Here is a 20240-nt window from a genome sequence, read left to right as displayed (position 1 = left end):
TTATTAGTCATGTAAACATCTTACTCTGCTGATCTTAATTGGTGTGAGGTCATAACTGAAGTAAGGATACGCCTTTAAAAACACCTGGTTTTCTGAACAATCTTTAGACTGATTAGGACATGTAAACACTTTAATCAGAGTTATAGAGGTGTATTTAATCTGTGTATGTTCTAACACAAGCAGCGCCAGCTAACTTCTTTTGACTGAGTTCAGTGAGTTCAGGAAAAACAACCAAGTACTCATCTTAGAAAGAGTTTTCACATGCAAACATTATACTGCTTAAAAGAAATAACAGTCGTTGTGGAAAAACGTTTATTTTGATTGACAATTTTCAGCGTTTATCGAAGTCCCGTCAGGTAGCCTGATTTCAGGTGTGTCCATGTAAACAGGTTTATTAGGGAAATTGTTCTTTCAAAGCATGTCAACGATTTAAATCAAACTCTTATACTAATTGACTGAACAATTAACCTATTATTCTGCACTTTTAATATAATATATGCCATTTAGCAGACCTTTTATCCAAAGCGACTTACAGTCATGTGTGCATACATTCTATGTATGGGTGGTCCCGGGAATCGAACCCACTACCCTGGCGTTACAAGCGCCATGCTCTACCAACTGAGCTACAGAAGGACCTCAACGATGGTAAAACTTGGAGAAAATATTGTATTAGTTGGGTTAAAATCTTTCTAGAAGTGACACAGGGTTGATTTGTAAGTCGCTCTGGATAAGAGCGTCTGCTAAATGACTCAAATGTAATGTAAATGTAATGTGACACAGGGTTGATGTGACATAGGGTTGATGGAGAGACTTGTCAAAATTCAGAATTGTCACTTTAGCAAGTCTTTATTTATATGATTTAATAACAGGTCTAAAATAATACTGATGTAATACTGATGTACAATTTCTACTGGAAAAATATGAAAGGGAAGCAAAAGGCCTTAATTTCATGGAAGGACCCATCTGTTTATGGACCCATATTTGCAAAACCTAACTATTCAATATCTTTGTTTCACAGGGGACATCCCTAATCGTTGCTCTCTCAGTGGGAGGGGCTTATCATCTGGGGAGCCTCAACAACATCATGATGCTGACAAGAAAGAGAAGAGTCTCTCCAGATCAGAACACCTCAAACACCAGCATAGAGGTACAGGGAAGAAACCTGACCACTGCTGCTCTGACTGTGGGAAGAGTTCTGCTAAACAGGACTTGAAAATTCACGTGCAAATTCACACTCTAGAGGCCTTATACCTGCTTTGATTGTGGGAAATACTTGAATCAGTCAGGATCCCAGACTAAACACAAACACACAGGAGAGAAGCCTTATAGCTGTGATCAGTGTGGGAAGAGCTTCAGTCGATCAGGAGACCTGACTCTACACCAACACATACACACAGGAGAGCAACCTTATAGTTGTGATCAGTGTGGGAAGAGCTTCACCTGACTCGATCAGGAGACCTGACTCTACACCAACACATACACACAGGAGAGCAACCTTATAGTTGTGATCAGTGTGGGAAGAGTTTTGCCGTTCAGGGTCACTGATAAAACACCAGAAAGCACAAACATGTTTTCTTTCATCTCCCTTCTCTCCGCATACACACAGAGAGCACCGGTGGGAAGAGCTTCAATCAATCATTAGGAACTGACTAGACACCAACGCATCCAGATCCCTAAATAAAGTTTACATAAAGAAAACATCTTGTAAACAGTCATCCATCTCCCATTCTCTAACACTTTAGTAAGTCTGATTGCCATGGTAACATGTGTAGATAATATGCAGCTCTGGATCCATATGTATCAAGCGTCTTGGAGTATGAGTGCTGTGTGGGGTGGGGGAGGAGGTGTTCAGAGCTATCTTTTAGTTTATGAACTCATATTATCCATTAAATAATGTATAATAAAATGTTTCACCAATGGTAGGTGTATATTCATGTGTGGGGGAAATGTTATCTGAAGAGAGAGCCTTGAATTGTACTTGTCTCATACAGTCATTGGTTCCTGTAGGTAGAGATATGAGGGGAGACGGTCATGACCCCCTCAGACCTTTTGGCAGAACGCTCAGAATATGTTCTATAATTTACATGCAGGAACCAAATGTTAATGATGAATAATGTAAATCATGCAAATATAATTTGTCTGTGTAAGCAGTATATAAGAGGACTAACGGGACTGCCCCGAAAGAGCTCCTGACCGACATGTACTATGGTGCATTAAGTTTGTTGGAATCTCTCCAGCTTGCTGATAATAAATAATTATTCATTTAAGTTTGACTGAGTCCTTGGTAGTAATTTCCACGACGCGTGTATTCAATACAAAAACACATTAAATCCTTTATCTTATGTCGCACTGCATGAGGCAAATGGTGGTCACACCAGATACTGACTACTGTTTTTTTTAAGGTATCTGTGACCAACAGATGCATATAGTTGAAGTTGGAAGTTTACATACACCTCAGCCAAATACATTTAAACTCAGTTTTTCACAAATCATGACATTTAATCCTAGTAAAAATTCTCTGTTTTAGGTCAGTTAGGATCACCACTTTATTTTAAGAATGTGAAATGTCAGAATAATAGTAGAGAGAATTATTTATTTCAGCTTTTCTATCTTTCATCACATACCTCACATGGGTCAGAAGTTTAGATACACTCAATTAGTATTTGGTAGTCCAGAGCTTACGGCAACGGTTTCCAGTCCAGAGCTTCCGGCGACGGTTCACAGTCCAGAGCTTCCTACGACGGTTCCAAGTCCAGAGCTTCCGGCGACGGTTTCCAGTCCAGAGCTTTCTGCGACGGTTCACAATCTGGAACCTCCAGCGACGGTCAGCAGTCCGGGAACCTCCAGCGATGGTCAACGGTCCGGAGAGCCAGGCACGGCTCCAGTCCAGCTCCATGGCAGAATCCTTCCTCTGCGCCGGTGCCCAGTCCAGGCACGGCGTCCAGTCCCGCTACATGGCAGGAGCCTTCCTCTGTGCCGGTGCCCAGTCCAGGCACGGCGTCCAGTCCCGTTCCATGGCAGGAGCCTTTCTCGGCGCCGGTGCCCAGTCCAGGCATGGCGTTCTACCCATGGCCGGACCCGTGGTCTGGTCGGGGGCAAAGACCTGAACCAGGGCCGCCACCGACACTAGTCACCCCCCTACCCTCCCCAGTTGTTTTCAGGTTTTGCGGCCAGAGTCCGCAACTTTGGGGGGGGGTACTGTCAAGCCCTGAGCGTAGAGAGCCTTTTTATTCTCTATTTTGGTTAGGCAGCCATTTCCCCACTGTGTATTGTGGGATCTTGTTTATGTGTAGTTGCCTGTCAGCAATTCATCTACTTCACGGTCCGTTCGTTCTTTATTGTTTTTGTGCGTTTCATTTAATAAACATGTGGAACCCATATCACAATGCGCTTTGGTCCGAATGTTCACTGACCCACTGGAATTGTGATATAGTGAATTATAAATTGCATAATCTGTCTGTAAACAATTGTTGGAAAAATGACTTGTGTCATGCACAAAGTAGATGTCCTAACCGACTTGCCAACACTATAGTTTGTTTACAAGAAATTTGTGGAGTGGTTGAAAAACAAGTTTTAATGACTCCAACCTAAGTGTATGTAAACTTCTGACTTTAATTGTATCTGTATTCCCAGTCATGTGAAATCCATAGATTAGGGTCTAATTCATTTATAACAATTGACTGATTTCTTTATATGAACTGTAACTCAGTAAAATCGTACAAATTGTTGCATTTATGTTTTGTTGAGTGAAAAAAATATTAAATGAACTAATTGCATAAATGATTGGGCCTACTACTGTTTTAGGTGTTCTGCGTCAGAACTGTCAACGTGATTTACACCCATCAGAGTATCTGTGCTGTGAAGGGCTCAACAGTGGAACTTCCCTGCACATATCAACATCCAAGTTATCATGTAGTCTCAGAACCAAACTGGTATCTTCAAGAGAAATATAATGAGGTGCCTAAAATCACCCCTCAGGTGACGGAAAATATTTGGCATGGGTCCTCAGATCCTCAAAAGGTTCTACAGCTGCACCATCGAGAGCATCCTGACTGGTTGCATCACTGCCCTGTATGGCAACTGCTCGGCCTCCGTGTGGCAAGCGGTACCGGAGCGCCAAGTGTAGGTCCAAAAGGCTTCTAAACAGCTTCTACCTCCAAGCCATAAGACTCCTGAACATCTAATTTAATGTCCCTCTCCCCTCTTTTCGCCGCTGCTACTCTCTGTTGCTATCATCTATGCATAGTCACTTTAATAACTCTTCCTACATGTACATACAACTGTCCCATCTGCTCCTGCTACGCCCTCTTGTGTTCATCCAGTGTGTTCTTGACCTGCAGTCACTCCCCCAGTACACTCTCTCTCTCTCCCTCTCCCTCTCTGTGTGGTTGTGTGGTTGGAGACAGCTGTGCTGGAGTCAGAGCAGATCCCAACCAGCTGCAACCCGTTCCATAATCAAGACCTCTACAAATACTCCTACAAAGATACTCAGTCCTTCTAGCTATTTATGATTATTCAAGATCCTGTTACCCTCTGCCAGATTCCCTGCCTAATCTCTGCCTCTCAGTCAGTTTATGTTTCTAGCTATTTATGATTATTCAGCTCAGATCCTCCCTTACCCTGAGCTGTGCCTGTCTCACTCCCTGCCTGTTTCCCTGCCCACCTGAGCTTCCTCTGGCCTGTTTATCCAGTCTCACTGCAGTTTTGCCCGCTCTGACAAATTGATTCTGTATCAGTACCCCCTGGCCCGCTCCACCTAACAACAACTCAACTAACCGGTGCCCCCCGCAAATATATAGTCTCGCTATTGCAATTTTACTGCTGCTCTTTAATGACTTGTTACTTTGCTCGCAAAACCTAGAGACTTCCTTAGATATCATGCACCAGCTGTTGTTTACAAATATGCATAGTGTCTTACCAGAGACTGCAGTTCTATCCTGCCGAAAGAGTGTATAACCCTCCAGCTGTATGTTCTTAATGTCGTCGTTCAGCCACGACTCGGTGAAACATAAGATGTTAAAGTTTTTAATGTCCCATTGGTAGGATATATGTTCTTTCAGTTCGTCCCATTTATTTTCCAGCGATTGAACGTTAGCTAGCAGGACGGAAGGCAAAGGCAGATTAGCCACTTGTCGCCTGATCCTCACAAGGCACCCTGATCTTTTTCTGCAAAATCTCAGTTTCCTTCTCCAGCGAATGACGGGAATCTGGGCCTGGTCAGGCAGTATATCCCTCTCGTCCAGCTCATTGAAAAAAAACTCTGTTTAATCTGAGGTGTGTAATCGCAGTTCTGATGTCCAGAAGCTCTTTTCGGTCATAAGAGACGGTAGCAGCAACATTATGTACAAAACAAGTTCGGAACAACGAGAAAAAACCAATAAAATAGCATGGTTGGTAAAGAGCCAATAAGACGGCAGCCCTCCCCTCCGGCGACATCGCTTCATTTGGATGCAGGACTCCATCACTCTTGTTATTGGTCAAATAGTCCTGATACAGCCTGGAGGTGTGTTTTGGGTTATTGTCCTGTTGAAAAACAAATGATAGTCCCACTAAGCGCAAACCAGCTGGGGTGGCATATCGCTGCAGAATTCTGTGGTAGCCATGCTGGTTAAGTGTAGCTAATTCAAAATAAATTACCGACAGTGTCACCAGCAAAGCACCCCCACACCTTCTCCTCCATGCTTCATGCTGGGAACCACACATGGAGCGATCATCCATTCGCCAACTCTGTGTCTCACAAAGACACGGCGGTTGGAACCATCTCAAATGTGGACTCATCAGACCAAAGGACAGATTTCCACCTGTCTAATGTCCATTGCTCGTGTTTCTTGGCCCAAGCAAGTCTCCTCTTCTTATTGGTGTCCTTTAGTAATGGTTTCTTTGCAGCAATTTGACCATGAAGGCCTGATTCCTCTGAACAGTTGATGTTGAGATATGTCTGTTAGTTGAACCCTGTGAAGCATGTATTTGGGCTGCAATCTGAGGTGCAGTTAACTCTAATGAACGTACCCTCTTCATGTAACTCTGGGTCCTCCTTTCCTGTGGGGGTCCTCATGAGAGTCAGTTTCATCATAGAGCTTGATGGTTTTTGCAACTGCACTTACATTTGAAGAAACTCAAAGGTTCTTGACATTTTCCGTATTGACTGACCTTCATGACTTAAAGTAATGATGGACTGTTGTTTCTCTTTGCTTATTTGAGCTGTTCTTTCCATAATATGGACTTGGGTCTTTTACCAAATTGGGCTATGTTCTGTATACCACCACTACCTTGTCAAAACACAACTGGAACCCAAAATGGTTCTACCTGGAACCCAAAAGAGTTCTCCTATGGGGACAGCCAAGAACCCATTTGGAATCCTGTTTTCTAAGAGACTACCCTGCATGTGTCACAGGTGTAACCAAGGTCTTATAATGAGTGACATGATCCTCGCCTCCTCCTTGGCGGCTACACTGTTGCTCCTGGCAACGGCTCAAAGGTTCTGAGCACGGTCGCTAGGCGACAGTCCAGGGCGGACAGGTGCAGCTTGGAGAGGGGTTACGGAGAATAGATGATCATGGAAAAGAGAGTCCCTCATGACATCACAGACTGTACTGGGGCAGGGAGAGGAAACGCAGACAGACACAGGAGGGTAGAGTGACGGATCCTAGAGAAGGTGAAAGAGAGCGAGAGAAAAATGGAGTGAAAGTTGAGAAAGATGAATAAATTATATTTTTAATTTATCATGTTCTCTCCTCTAGCTGAGTATATATATTCATGATAACACAACTTATTGCACCTTAATGTTTAATCATGTACCATGTTATACCTGCAGCACTGCTCCAGAGATGTCAGGATAGAGGGTTCATCTGTAGAGTGACGTCCAAACCTGTAGTCAGCACACAGTGTTAATGTTACAATCAACTAACGTTAGTTAAACCTGTAATCAACATACAGACAGGGTCAATGTTACAATCAACTAACGTTAGTTAAACCTGTAATCAACATACAGACAGGGTCAATGTTACAATCAACTAACGTTAGTTAAACCTGTAATCAACATACAGACAGTGTCAATGTTAGTTAAACCTGTAATCAACATAACGTGTAGTTAAAACCCTGTAGTCAGCACACAGACAGTTGATTGTAACATTGAGACTAACGTTCGTTAGCTAGCATTCGAGGGATGACTGTTCTCAATGATTTGTGCAGAGTAAAAATAAAATGTTGGTAATTTGTGTAGTCTTACTACTGCAGTAGGCTACTGCTTGTCCATGTGCCTGCTAACAACAAGAAACCCAGATGAGAGAAACGTGAAAGCATTCAGGCAGCAGAGATGAGCTTGTCATTAGCTAGCTAACGTTAGCTTTATTGTAGCTATAAAAGCATTATGTTTATTGTTATTTATTTGATTGTATACAAGTTATATACATAGACAGAAGGGAGTTAGTTATAAATACATTATATTTGGCTGTAGTTTAGAAGAAAGACTTACGCAGTGGTGTAAAATACTTAAGTAAAAATACTTTAAAGTACTACTTAATTAACTAGTTTTTGGGGGAATCTGTACTTTACTTTAGTATTTATATATTTACAACTTTTACTTTTACTTCACTACATTCCTAAAGAAAATACATTTTCCCTGACATGCAAAAGTACTCTTTACATTTTGAATGCTTAGCTGTACAGAAAATGGTTCAATTCACACACTTATCAAGAGAACATCCCTGGTCCTCCCTACTTCCTCTAATCTGGCAAACTCACTAAACAGAGAACATCCCTGGTCCTCTCTACTTCCTCTAATCTGGCAAACTCACTAAACAGAGAACATCCCTGGTCCTCTCTACTTCCTCTAATCTGGCAGACTCACTAAACAGAGAACATCTGGCAGACTCACTAAACAGAGAACATCCCTGGTCCTCCCTACTTCCTCTGATCTGGCAAACTCACTAAACAGAGAACATCCCTGGGGCTCCCTACTTCCTCTAATCTGGCAGACTCACTAAACAGAGAACATCCCTGGTCCTCCCTACTTCCTCTGATCTGGCAGACTCACTAAACAGAGAACATCCCTGGTCCTCCCTACTTCCTCTGATCTGGCAGACTCACTAAACAGAGAACATCCCTGGTCCTCCCTACTTCCTCTGATCTGGCAGACTCACTAAACAGAGAACATCCCTGGGGCTCCCTACTTCCTCTAATCTGGCAGACTCACTAAACAGAGACCATCCCTGGGGCTCCCTACTTCCTCTAATCTGGCAGACTCACTAAACAGAGAACATCCCTGGTCCTCCCTATTGACTCTGCTCTGGCAGACTCACTAAACAGAGAACATCCCTGGGGCTCCCTACTTCCTCTGATCTGGCAGACTCACTAAACAGAGAACATCCCTGGGGCTCCCTACTTCCTCTGATCTGGCAGACTCACTAAACAGAGAACATCCCTGGGGCTCCCTACTTCCTCTGATCTGGCAGACTCACTAAACAGAGAACATCCCTGGGGCTCCCTACTTCCTCTGATCTGGCAGACTCACTAAACAGAGAACATCCCTGGGGCTCCCTACTTCCTCTAATCTGGCAGACTCACTAAACAGAGAACATCCCTGGTCCTCCCTACTTCCTCTGATCTGGCAGACTCACTAAACAGAGAACATCCCTGGTCCTCCCTATTGACTCTGCTCTGGCAGACTCACTAAACAGAGAACATCCCTGGGGCTCCCTACTTCCTCTAATCTGGCAGACTCACTAAACAGAGAACATCCCTGGGGCTCCCTACTTCCTCTGATCTGGCAGACTCACTAAACAGAGAACATCCCTGGGGCTCCCTACTTCCTCTAATCTGGCAGACTCACTCATTTTTTTTTGTCAATTATGTCTGAGTGTTGGAGTGTGCCCCTGCCTATCCGTAAATGTTTAAAAACAAGAAAATGGTGCTGTCTGGTTTGCTTAGTATAAGGACATTTTAATTATTCATACTTTTACTTTTAATACTTAAGTATATTTGAGCAATTACATTTATTTTGATACATAAGTATATTCGAAACCAATTACTTTTAGACTTTTACTCAAGTAGAATTTTACTGGGTGACTAACTTTTACTTGAGTCATTTTCTATTATGGTATCTTTACTTTACTCAGGTCTGACAATTGGGTACTTTGTTCACCACTGGACTTATGTTTATTTTTGACCGGATAATTATTTGTGAATTAGGTTTGATGCACCCATTGCAAAGACTTGCATAAACAGCTCTTTGTCCTGTCTGTGCTGGTAGTGAACAGCAGCTGCCATTATAGCAGCAGCGAAAGACCAGAAGAAGTCATTCTCAGACACCCCCTCACGAGAGGCCTATTCAGATAAGGAATTCTTATCACTTTACAAGGTCCCTGTAACACCTAAAGATTTTGCAATAGTTTTATATGCCATTCCCTCAGGTGTTGCATTGTTATTCAGGAACGTGTCAAGACCTGGCCCTCACAGCCTACCCTCCATTAACCCTGTTGACTCATCAGCAGGAAAGATGTGTTTATTTTTTGGTCCATTCAACAACAGAGCGATACGAACCTTGTTTCAGCAGGATGTTGTATCTATACCTTATGTCATGCCTTATTGGAATGGATTTATTGATAATATCTGTTGGAAAAAAGTTTGGATGTTGCAACACACATACCTACCTGTTAACAAAATTAAGTAAGTTTCCTTTTAAATTATTAATAAATATTATCCTGCTAACCACTATATGAAGAAGTTTAAGGAAAACATCAACTCAAATTGCTCCTTTTGTAATGACCACCCAGAAAGTGTTGCATCTTTTTTGGCATTGTATTCATGTAAGAAAACTGTAGACATCAGTAGATTTATAATTGAACACATTTATGAAGATGTTACACTATTGTGGAGAGATGTACTGCTTGGATTCTTTACCTATGATAGAAATAAGCTGAAACCATTTTATGTAATTAATTTCATTATTCGTTTGGCCAAATTTCATATTCACAAATGTAAATTTACAAACAAAACACCACGTTTTATTACCTTACAAAAATACATTGAACTGTACTTTAAGACAATTAAATACTCTACTAACAAAAAAGCTGTTACAATAATAAGTGTATGTATGTCACTTATGGTCCTTGTGTAATGTGATATTGTACCCCCATCCCAATTGTCCTTTGTATATTATTTATATAAACTTGTTGTCCCAATGTACTTCCTGTATTGATTTGTTGTTTATAAAAGTTTTTTTAAGGCCTATTCAGATACTCCCTCTTTGCCCATGTATTCCAAGTTACTGCCAGGCAAGGGTAGACGATAACAAACTATTCTTAGCGAAGGGAGTGTTGAACGTTTTCTTTTACTCGACTTTTATAGATCACGTAAAATGTTATCCAGGAACTTTCTGAATAAATATTAGACTTCATGAGACGTTTATTTGTTTGACCTTAATTCCGTTTTGAAATGAAAATAGATGTTTGATTGCTCTGGTCTAGGGGCGAATCAGTTGCAGCCTTGAGAATCGAATTTTCTCTCCGCAACTCCCTAGTTATTATCTCTACACTACAACAAAAGTAGTTCAACTGTACTGTAGCCAACAATATTTCATTCCATACAAAGAAATAATAGCTTCCACAATGGATCGGGTAAGTCTGGCTTTAACAGTATAAGTGCTGTGTTGTACAAAATGTATCGGCCTAGTTTTCATCGTTTTTGATCCTCCACTTCCTGGGGCCTGTTGCACAAAACTAGGATAGGGATTAAGCCAGGATATCTTTGTGATCCTGGCTCAATTGATCCGTAATCCGGTTGCACTAAAGATGGATAGGGGCAGGAGGATATGTTATGGTATAAATTACCATGGAGATTTATTCTGTGGAGCTAGCCTGCTCCAGACCAGGCTAAATTCCAGGATCTATTTAATCTCATCCCTAATGTCAGTCAGCAGTCACCACAAATGGAAACCAATAGTTATTTCACTGCTCACTATACATTGTTATCACATATAACTAGACCCACTGTCATTATTTAAACGTTTGTGATCATTAATTTCAATGATTTTGGATAAAAAATGATTTTTAGATGTTGCTATCATTAGATAATTTACAGTTTCCCATAGACTATATATAAAATGATAGAATATTAGGGCCACAGAGGAAAAAAAAGACAAGTCATAATATTGTAACCAGTTGTTTTAAAGGAGGACAGTTGTTAAAATGACAGATGCGGGCATTTCGTGAAATTGTACTTCAGTATGGTTTCATAAACAAAGACATGCTGATGTGCCAGAATATTAAGTATCACATTGTCATAAGTATCAAAACTGTAAAAACAATATGTAGCTTTTCTGCAGAAAGAACCAGCCTCATAAATTTATGACTTTATCCTTTTTCTTCAGTGTGGCCCTAGTACTCTGTCATATAAACAAATACACATTCCATATGAATATAAAAACACAATGTGTAACATTATGTTCCTTTATTGAATAAGGACAAAACAAAGCAGGTAAACCATCAGCTCCTTTAAACTGAAGTCACAGTGACTTACAAGATGGAAAGCACAGAATCCAAGCATATTATACAAAATGATACATACACATTCAAAGGTCTGTATATAACACACCCTGCATGTCTGCACACTAAAATAAATGCAGGACAAATCCATACACATCAACTGAACAGACAAATGAATGGATGCAGTAGCCTCCCTGCAGCCTTGTATTACACACAGTATACCGCACAAACATCATAAGAGGCCAAATTCGTAAAAAAACAAACCCAAAAAAAAAAACCAAATTCCTCTGCCACCGCAAGACATATTTAACCAAAATTGAAAGCACACATACTAACTAAAATAATTCAACACGTTATTGGTCCCTCAGCAGCCGACCACTGTCGTCATCAGGGAAGATTGCCGGATTGTCCCAGTCCATGGCTGGTGGCACTCTGGGGGCCCTCTCCTTCCTCAGGCAGGCCACATTGTGGAGGACAGCACAAGCCACAGTAATATCACATGCCCTAACAGGGCTGACCCTTAATTTGTGAAGGCAGTGAAAGCGTGCCTTCAGGAGGCCAAAGGTCATTTCAACTCTGGCCCTGGTCCTGGCATGGGCATGGTTGTAGGCCTGCTGTGCTTCCTGGGGGTCTGTGAAAGGTGTCAGGAGAAAAGGCTGGCAGCCATACCCCTGTCTCCCAGCAACACACCAGAGAATTCACCTGTCAACACAAAATCTCATCATTACTACCTCATAAACACAGTGATATTCTTGACACAGCCATGATGGTTATAAATAGGGGTTGTGTGGCTTACCTTGTGATAGGCACTGATAGATTTCAGAGGCCCGAAAGATTCTGGAGTCATGGACTGAGCCAGGCCATTTTGCCACAACATTGCTGATCACACAGTCAGCATTGCAGACCATCTGAAATCATAAGATGAGGAATATTACACCAATCAATGCACATCACTGGCAGATTTTTTTGCTTATTTTCCTAGGTAATTTTGCTCAAGAAAATATTCAAGATGTTTTTAGATATTTTTTTTTTACTGAAAACAAGACAAAAATACTAAGTAAGAAAGACATTTTTGCAGTGCAGTGAGCAACCGACCTTTGGGTCCTTTGAAAGGCGCTATATAAATTAAAGTGATTATTATTATAGCTCATCTATTTATTCAATTAAATTTTATTTATATAGCACTTTTCACAATTGTTTCATTCTGTCAAAGCAGCTTTACATTAATGAAAGCAGGAGAAACACAAAAAACGGTGGACAACATAAGAAGCAGAGTACAACGGCTAAGATTAAACCGTACTGAGCGTAGTAACGTTAATTATAATAATGTAAGGCTTTAATAATAATTTATCATAGCTTTATACAGTGTGATGGACTTACTTTACACAATTTCACTCATATCTGCAGTGCATTTCAATTAAAAATTTAACCGTTTCATAATTACAGTACAACTGCGTTTTTGGAGATGTGAATTAAATATTTGAATTGTAATTGTGATGTTTCAGCGGAGCGGTGAGTGTGTAATTGTGCACTACTTACGCATTCAGGCGGTCTGCAATACTTTGCCACGCTTTTTCTCTTTGCTTTATCACTGTGGCGGTGTTGCCTTTCTTCTTAATTATATCTTTTACCTCCTCGTATGCCTCCATGAGGATTTGTGCATTCCATACGGGGAAAAGTACGCGGCTCTAGTTGCCATGGTAAATCAGTTAATCTGTGATCTGTGGCGGGGTCTATTTGAGTGAGCCGTGAGCGCGCACCTATCCAGGATTGGTTTCACCTGGCTTAATGAATCCGTGTCTGCTCATCCTGGCTTGGTCTTTGTGCAACCAATTAAGCCTGGTTGTACGCACATGTTTTGGCTTCATTGAGCTCAGCTTAGTCATTTATCCCGGATGTCTTAATCCTTTTGTGCAACAGGCCCCTGTGCTCGGTTTAAACGGCTGAACAACAACAACAAAAACATCACGGTAAAACTTGTTGGATTTTTTTTTTCTTCGTCAAAGAAGCCTACTACTATATCATGTTTAGGAATCTGTGGCTATGAACGAATTATCTCTCCTTCCTCCCAAAGTGTTCACATTCCTTTTGAACACATTATCCATTATTTGACCAGATACTCAAGTGTCCGTTCTAACAAAGAAAATAAATGTTTTCTTAAATGGAAGGCAATCGGTAAAGAGACAAGATCAGGTGAGAACATAATAGCCAATCAGAGGGCAGACATGCGTGTTTCCACAGCCACAGACGTCTATATCGCATTTTCATTTATTTAAGGTTAGGCATAAAGTCAGAAGTGTTGTTAGGGTTAAAATCACATTTTAATAAGATACATTTTAGAAATGTGCATGGTTTATGGCTTTGTTTGTGGTAACTAGTAACCTCCAGGCACTACTACTATATTTTTGTTATTTATTTAACCAGGTAGGCCAGTTGAGAACATGTTGTCATTTACAACTGCGACCTGGACAAAAACAACACAGAGCTACACGTGGGATAAACAAAGTACAGTAAATACCACAATAGAAAATCTGTATACAGTGTGTGCAGATGAAGTAAGGAGGTAAGGCAATAAATAGGCCATAGTGGCGAAGTCATTTCAATTTAGCAATTAACACTGGAGTGATATGTGCAGTTGAGGATGTACAATTATAAATACCGGAATAAATACTGGTGTGCAAAAGAGCAGAAAAAAAACAAATATGGGGATGAGGTAGGTATTTGGTTGGATGGGCTATTTACAGATTGGCTGTGTACAGCTGCAGCGATCGGTAAGCTGCTCTGACAGCAAATGCTTGAAGTTGGTGAGTCTTCAACTTCAGTGATTTTTGCAATTAGTTCCAGTCATTGGCAGCAGAGAACTGGAAGGAAAGGTGGCCAAAGCAGGTGCTGGCTTCGGGGATGACCAGTGAAATATACCTGCTGGAGTGCATGCTACAGGTGGGTGCTGCTATGGTGACCAGTGATCTGAGATAAGGCAGATCTTTACCTAGTAAAGACTTGTAGATGACCTGGAGCCAGTGGGTTTGGCGATGAATATGTAGCAAGGACGAGAGCATACAGGTTGCAATAGTGGGTAGTATATGGGGCTTTGATGACAAAACAGACTTCATCCAATTTGCTGAGTAGAGTGTTGGAGGTTATGTTGTAAATGACATCGCCAAAATCAAGGTTCGGCAGGATAGTCAGTTTTACGAGGGTATGTTTGGTAGCATGAGTGAAGGAGGCTTTGTTGCGAAATAGGAAGCCGATTCTAGATTTAACTTTGGATTGGAGATGCTTAATGTGAGTCTGGAAGGAGAGTTTACAGTCTAGCCAGACACCTAGAATATGTGGACAACTTTAAATACCTAAGTCAAAACCGTCCAGAGTAGTGATGCTAGGCGGGCGGGCGGGTGCGGGCAGCGATCGGTTGAAGAGCATGCATTTAGCTTTACTAGCGTTTAAGAGCAGTTGGACAGTAGCTGCAAGGGGTGCGGAGCTGTTGGCCAGGGTTGGGGTAGCCAGGTGGAAAGCGTGGCCAGCCGTAAAGAAATGCTTCTTGGATTTATCGGTGGTGACAGTGTTTCCTAGCCTCAGTGCAGTGGGCAGCTGAGAGGAGGTGCTCTTACTCTCCATGGACTTTACAGTGTCCCAAAACGTTTTGGAGTTTGTGCTGCAGGATGCAAATTTCTGTTTGAAAAAGCTAGCCTTTCCTAACTGACTGTGTATATGTAACAGTATAACTTTAGACCGTCCCCTCGCCCATACCCGGGCGCGAACCAGGGACCCTCTGCACACATCAACAACAGTCACCCACGAAGCATCGTTACCCATTGCTCCACAAAAGCCGCGGCCCTTGCAGAGCAAGGGGAACTACTACTTCAAGGTCTCAGAGCCAGTGACGTCACCGATTGAAACAATACTTAGTGCGCACCATCGCTAACTAGCTAGCTATTTGACATCCGTTACATATATTGGTTCCTGACTTCCCTGAAAAGTGTCCTACTTTTACAAATACACTCCTAACTACCTAATCTTTATGAAATGTATATTCGATCAAATAAGGCAGAAGCCAGATTTTGGGCCCAGTTATCCCTCTCGCTTCACCTCTTCCTCGCTGTTTGAAGGGAAATGACTGGTATGAGATATATGGTGGAAACTAGCCCAATCCTCCACCAATCTAATGCTCTTAGATTTGTGGGTTGTAGTGAACAATTGAACATTAAAGGAAAAAGGAGATATTCGAAGTATGCACCCAATAAAATATTTGGTTTAATATTCATCTATGTTGAATACTTCTTGCGGCCAACAGGACAAATCTAGCCTGTTGCCCTCCACCCTCCAGGAGTCCCCAGGTCAATCGCCTCCCTGTACTTTACTGCTGGGTCTGGTCGACTGCAGGAAAACACTGTGGCAGAGTGGAACTGAGAGAGGAGAAGAGGAACATGGAGATGTGATTTCATTAAGTAAGAACCATGGTGTGTGGATTAGACTACAGTCAGCTTCTGTAACAATTAATGAATGAATTATATATTGATGAAAATATCTGGTTGTTCCACCCAAAGTGTAACTTGGTAAAACAAATAGTTTGATTTCACATAATTTTAACATGGTCATGTTATAAAGAGCACGTGTTCAACTTAATAAAATACATGTTTTGCCATCTCAAGAGGCTTAATGAAATATAAATACTATAGTATGTGCCAAATAAAGTAACAGGGTTGACCATAACAGGGGACTACTGAAAACAACAAAAACACTACATTGGTAAAACAGTCCTTTAAACCAGCCATGAATCTGCTTGTGACGGGGGAATGAAAGCTAGTATTGTGCAACAGGAAGTAGTAATTGAATGCAGTCTTCACATAAAAAGTTATTGTTAAAACATCTCTATCATGTCTGTGTCTGGATAGAAGGGTTGAGATGCTCAGTTCTCCACCACAAAACAGCAGTAAATTGATTAAAAAAAGTAGAACCAGCTCACCTGCTTTTACTCTGATTTGACTATTAGATGTTCAGTGTTTCTTTGGAAAACCTATTTTTTTTAAAGAATAGTTTCACCATATTAAAACAAGAGTTCAGTTCATGTAACAGGGTAGACCTTTAAAATGAGGGACAGACGTAAATGAAAAATGCAGAAATGTCACTTTAGCAACTGTTTATTCATATTAAAAATCATATTCATTGAATTGTCCATGTGTTCTGTATGTGTTCTGCACTTTATTTCATATAACAGAGATTTAAAATTGAATATTGGTGCACAATTATTACTGGAAAATATCTAAGGAACGCAAAAAGCATTAATTTTATGTAACGCCCCATATGTTTATGGACCCATATTTGCAAAATCTAACTATTCAATGTCTTTGTTTCACAGGGGATATTAAATGGCACTTTATTGAATATTACAGTTTTAAAATGCAATATTAGCATGCAATTATTACTGGAAAAATGTCAAAGGGACCCAAACGGCAGTCTTTCATAGACATCTGTTTATGGACCCATATTTGCAAAACCTAACTATTCAATGTCTTTGTTTCACAGGGGACATCCCTAATCGTTGCTCTCTAAGTGGGAGGGGCTTATCATCTGTGGATCCTCAACATCATAATGCTGACAAGAAAGAGAAGAGTCTCTCCAGATCAGAACACCTCAAGAAACACCAGCATAGAGGTATAGGGAAGAAACCTCAGCACAGCTGCTCTGACTGTGGGATAAGTTTTGCTAAACAGAAGGATTTGATCATTCACAAACGGATTCACACTGGAGAGAAACCGTACCACTGCTCTCAGTTTGGGAAGAGTTTCGCTGCATCTAAAACCTTAAAATCTCAGAGAATTCATACAGGGGAGAGGCCTTACCCATGCTTTGGTTGTGGGAAATGCTTCAATCAGTCAGGAGACCTGACTACACACCAGCTCGTACACACAGGAGAGAAGCCTTATAGCTGTGATCAATGTGAGAAAAGCTTCAGTAATTCAGGCGCCATGACTAGACACCAACGCATACACACAGGAGAGAAGCCTTATAGTTGTGATCAGTGTGGGAAGAGTTTTGCTCAAGATTTCTCCCTGACTACACATCAACGTATACACAGAGGAGAGAAGCCTTATAGCTGTGATCAGTGTGGGAAGAATTTCTGGACCTCAGGACACCTGACTACACACCAGCGAATACACACAGGAGAGAAGCCTTATAGCTGTGATCAGTGTGGGAAGAATTTCTGGACCTCAGGACACCTGACTACACACCAGCGAATACACACAGGTGAGAAGCCTTATAGCTGTGATCAGTGTGGGAAGACCTTCAATCACTCAGGATCCCTGATTATACACCAACGCATACACACAGGAGAGAAGCCTTATAGCTGTGATCAGTGTGGGAAGAGCTTCAATCATCAGGAGACCTGATTACACACCAACGCATACACACAGGAGAGAAGCCTTATAGCTGTGATCAGTGTGGGAAGAGCTTCAATCAATCATTAGAAACTGACTAAACACCAACGCATACACACAGGAGAGAAGCCTTATAGCTGTGATCAGTGTGGGAAGAGTTTTGCTCTAGATTTCACCCTGACTACACACCAGCGAATACACACTGGAGAGAAACCTTATTCCTGTCTATGTGGAAAGAGCTTTGCTTATTCAGGGTCACTGAAAAAACACAATGCAGCACAAACATGTTTTCTTTCATCTCCCTCCTGTCAGGCACCGGTTCCAGATCCCTAAATAAAGTTTCAATAGAAAACATCTGGTTAAGAGTTATTATCTCCCATTCTCTAAGTCTGATTACCATGGTAACCTGTGTTGCTAATATGCAGCTCTGGATCCATATGTATCAAGCGTCTTGGAGTAGGAGTCATATGTGTGGTGGGGTTTTCAGAGCTGTATGTTATTTCATTAACTCCTGTTATCCATTAAATAATGTAGGATAATGTTTCAACAATGGTAGGTGTATATTCATGTGTGGGGAAATGTTGTCTGAAGACAGAGTCTTGAATTGTACTTGTCTCATACAATCATTGGTTCCTGTAGGTAGAGATATGAGGGGAGACGGTCATGACCCCCTCAGACCTTTTGGCAGAAGGCACAGAATATGTTCTATATGTTAAGATCGGAGACGGTTCCAGTCACATGCAGTTCCAGTCACATGCAGGATCCAAACGTTAATGATGAATTAGTTATGAATCATTTAAATCATGCAAATATAACTTGTCTGTGTAAGCAGTATTTTAGAGAACTAATGACTACCCTGAAAGAGCTCCAGACCGATGTTTACTCTGGTGCTTTAAGTTTGTTGGAACCTCTCCAGCTGGCTGATAATAAATAATTATTCATTTAAGTTTCACCAAGTCCCAGTTAGTAATTTTCAGAACACATGTCTTCAATACAAAAATACATTAAATCTATTGTCTTATGTGAAGGAGATGTCGCACTGCATGAGGCAAATGGTGGTCTCACCAGATACTGACTACCTTTTTTTAAAGGTATCTGTGACCAACAGATCTGTATTCCCAGTCATGTGAAATCTATAGATTAGGGCCTAATTCATTCATTTAAATTGACTGATTTCTTTATATGAACTTTAACTCAGTAAAATCGTACAAATTGTTGCATGTTGCGTTAATATTTTTGTTGAGTGCAATAACAATTGAAGAAACTAATGGAAGATATCATTTCTGCCTCCCAGGTTGCAGTTCCAATGGCTTCCACTAGATGTCAACAGTCTTTGTTGTTTTTTTAAATGAAGAAGTATTTGTAGTCTTTCCAAGGTGAGCGCCAATGCAAATATGACCTCTGCAAACATCAGGACATTTCTTTAAAAACTGCATTGTCAGCAGAAGAGCATTCTTCATTATTTTACTTTCCTATTGGACATAGTAATCTCAGTCTGAAATATTATCATTTTTTTTTAGATGTTAGACATTCTGAGGATTAATAAAAAACATTGACTTATTTGGATTAACTTTGCTGGTAACCTTTTGGAATCCTTTGTATGTATGTTGAAGGAGTGGATTATTGAATTCAATGGAGCCAACTAAAACAGCGTTTCTAGGATATAAAGAAGGACTTTATCGAACAAAACAACCATTCATTGTGTAGCTGGGACCCTTGGGATTGCAAACAGAGGATCTGCAAAAGTAAGTGATTCATTGTATCTTTATTTGTTATTTTGTGATGCCTGTGATGGTTTGGGAAATATGGAAAACATGCTAATGTGAGGCGCTGTCCTCAGACAATCAAATACTACGCAGTTCGATTACCAAGATTCTAAGCTTTTGAACCATGTAAGACACTTGTATTTTAATGAATTTTTAATATTACGATTTTATATTTTGAATTTGGCACTCTGCAATTTCACCGGATGTCGTCGAATTTGATCCCGCTAGCGGGATCCGTGTGCTAGGAGGTTTTAAACAAGAGAAATGTAATGAGGTGCCTAAAATCCTGCCCTCGGTGCCAGAGTATGCACGTTCGTGCTGAGTACCTTGGGACTAAAGAGAAAGACTGCACCCTGAGAATCACAGACCTGAGAGAGATTCAGCTGAGTACAAGTTCAGATTTAAAACACAGAATGCAGAAATGGGGGTACAGCTTCCATGGAACAACTGACTGCCTTTAAACAGCTTGGAAAATTCCATAAAATTATGTCATGGCTTTAGAAGCTTCTGATAGGCTAATTGACATCATTTAAGTCAATTGAAGGTGTACCTGTGGACCAAGGCCTACCATCAAACTCAGTGCCTCTTCGCTTGACATCATGGGAAATCAA

The 20240-nt window shown here is 41.0% G+C and overlaps 1 long non-coding RNA gene and 1 pseudogene across 1 annotated transcript; one reads left to right on the top strand and one right to left on the bottom strand.

Annotated features, from left to right (window-relative positions):
* The first annotated feature begins 10451 nt into the window (after nucleotides 1–10451).
* On the top strand, nucleotides 10452–18815 carry LOC118375023 (zinc finger protein 664-like; annotated as a pseudogene).
* LOC127927225 (uncharacterized) lies at nucleotides 11761–15889 on the bottom strand. The gene is made up of 3 exons (XR_008126645.1): nucleotides 15762–15889; nucleotides 12280–12391; nucleotides 11761–12185 (listed from the first exon to the last, which is right to left on the bottom strand). It is a non-coding gene; the product is annotated as an uncharacterized LOC127927225 (long non-coding RNA).
* Nucleotides 18816–20240: the final 1425 nt, after the last annotated feature.

Source organism: Oncorhynchus keta, unplaced genomic scaffold, assembly GCF_023373465.1.
Source record: "Oncorhynchus keta strain PuntledgeMale-10-30-2019 unplaced genomic scaffold, Oket_V2 Un_contig_992_pilon_pilon, whole genome shotgun sequence".
Classification (NCBI taxonomy): Eukaryota; Metazoa; Chordata; class Actinopteri; order Salmoniformes; family Salmonidae; genus Oncorhynchus; species Oncorhynchus keta.
Note: the sequence above shows the minus strand (reverse complement) of the source record. Positions and strands in the feature narration are given on the sequence as shown.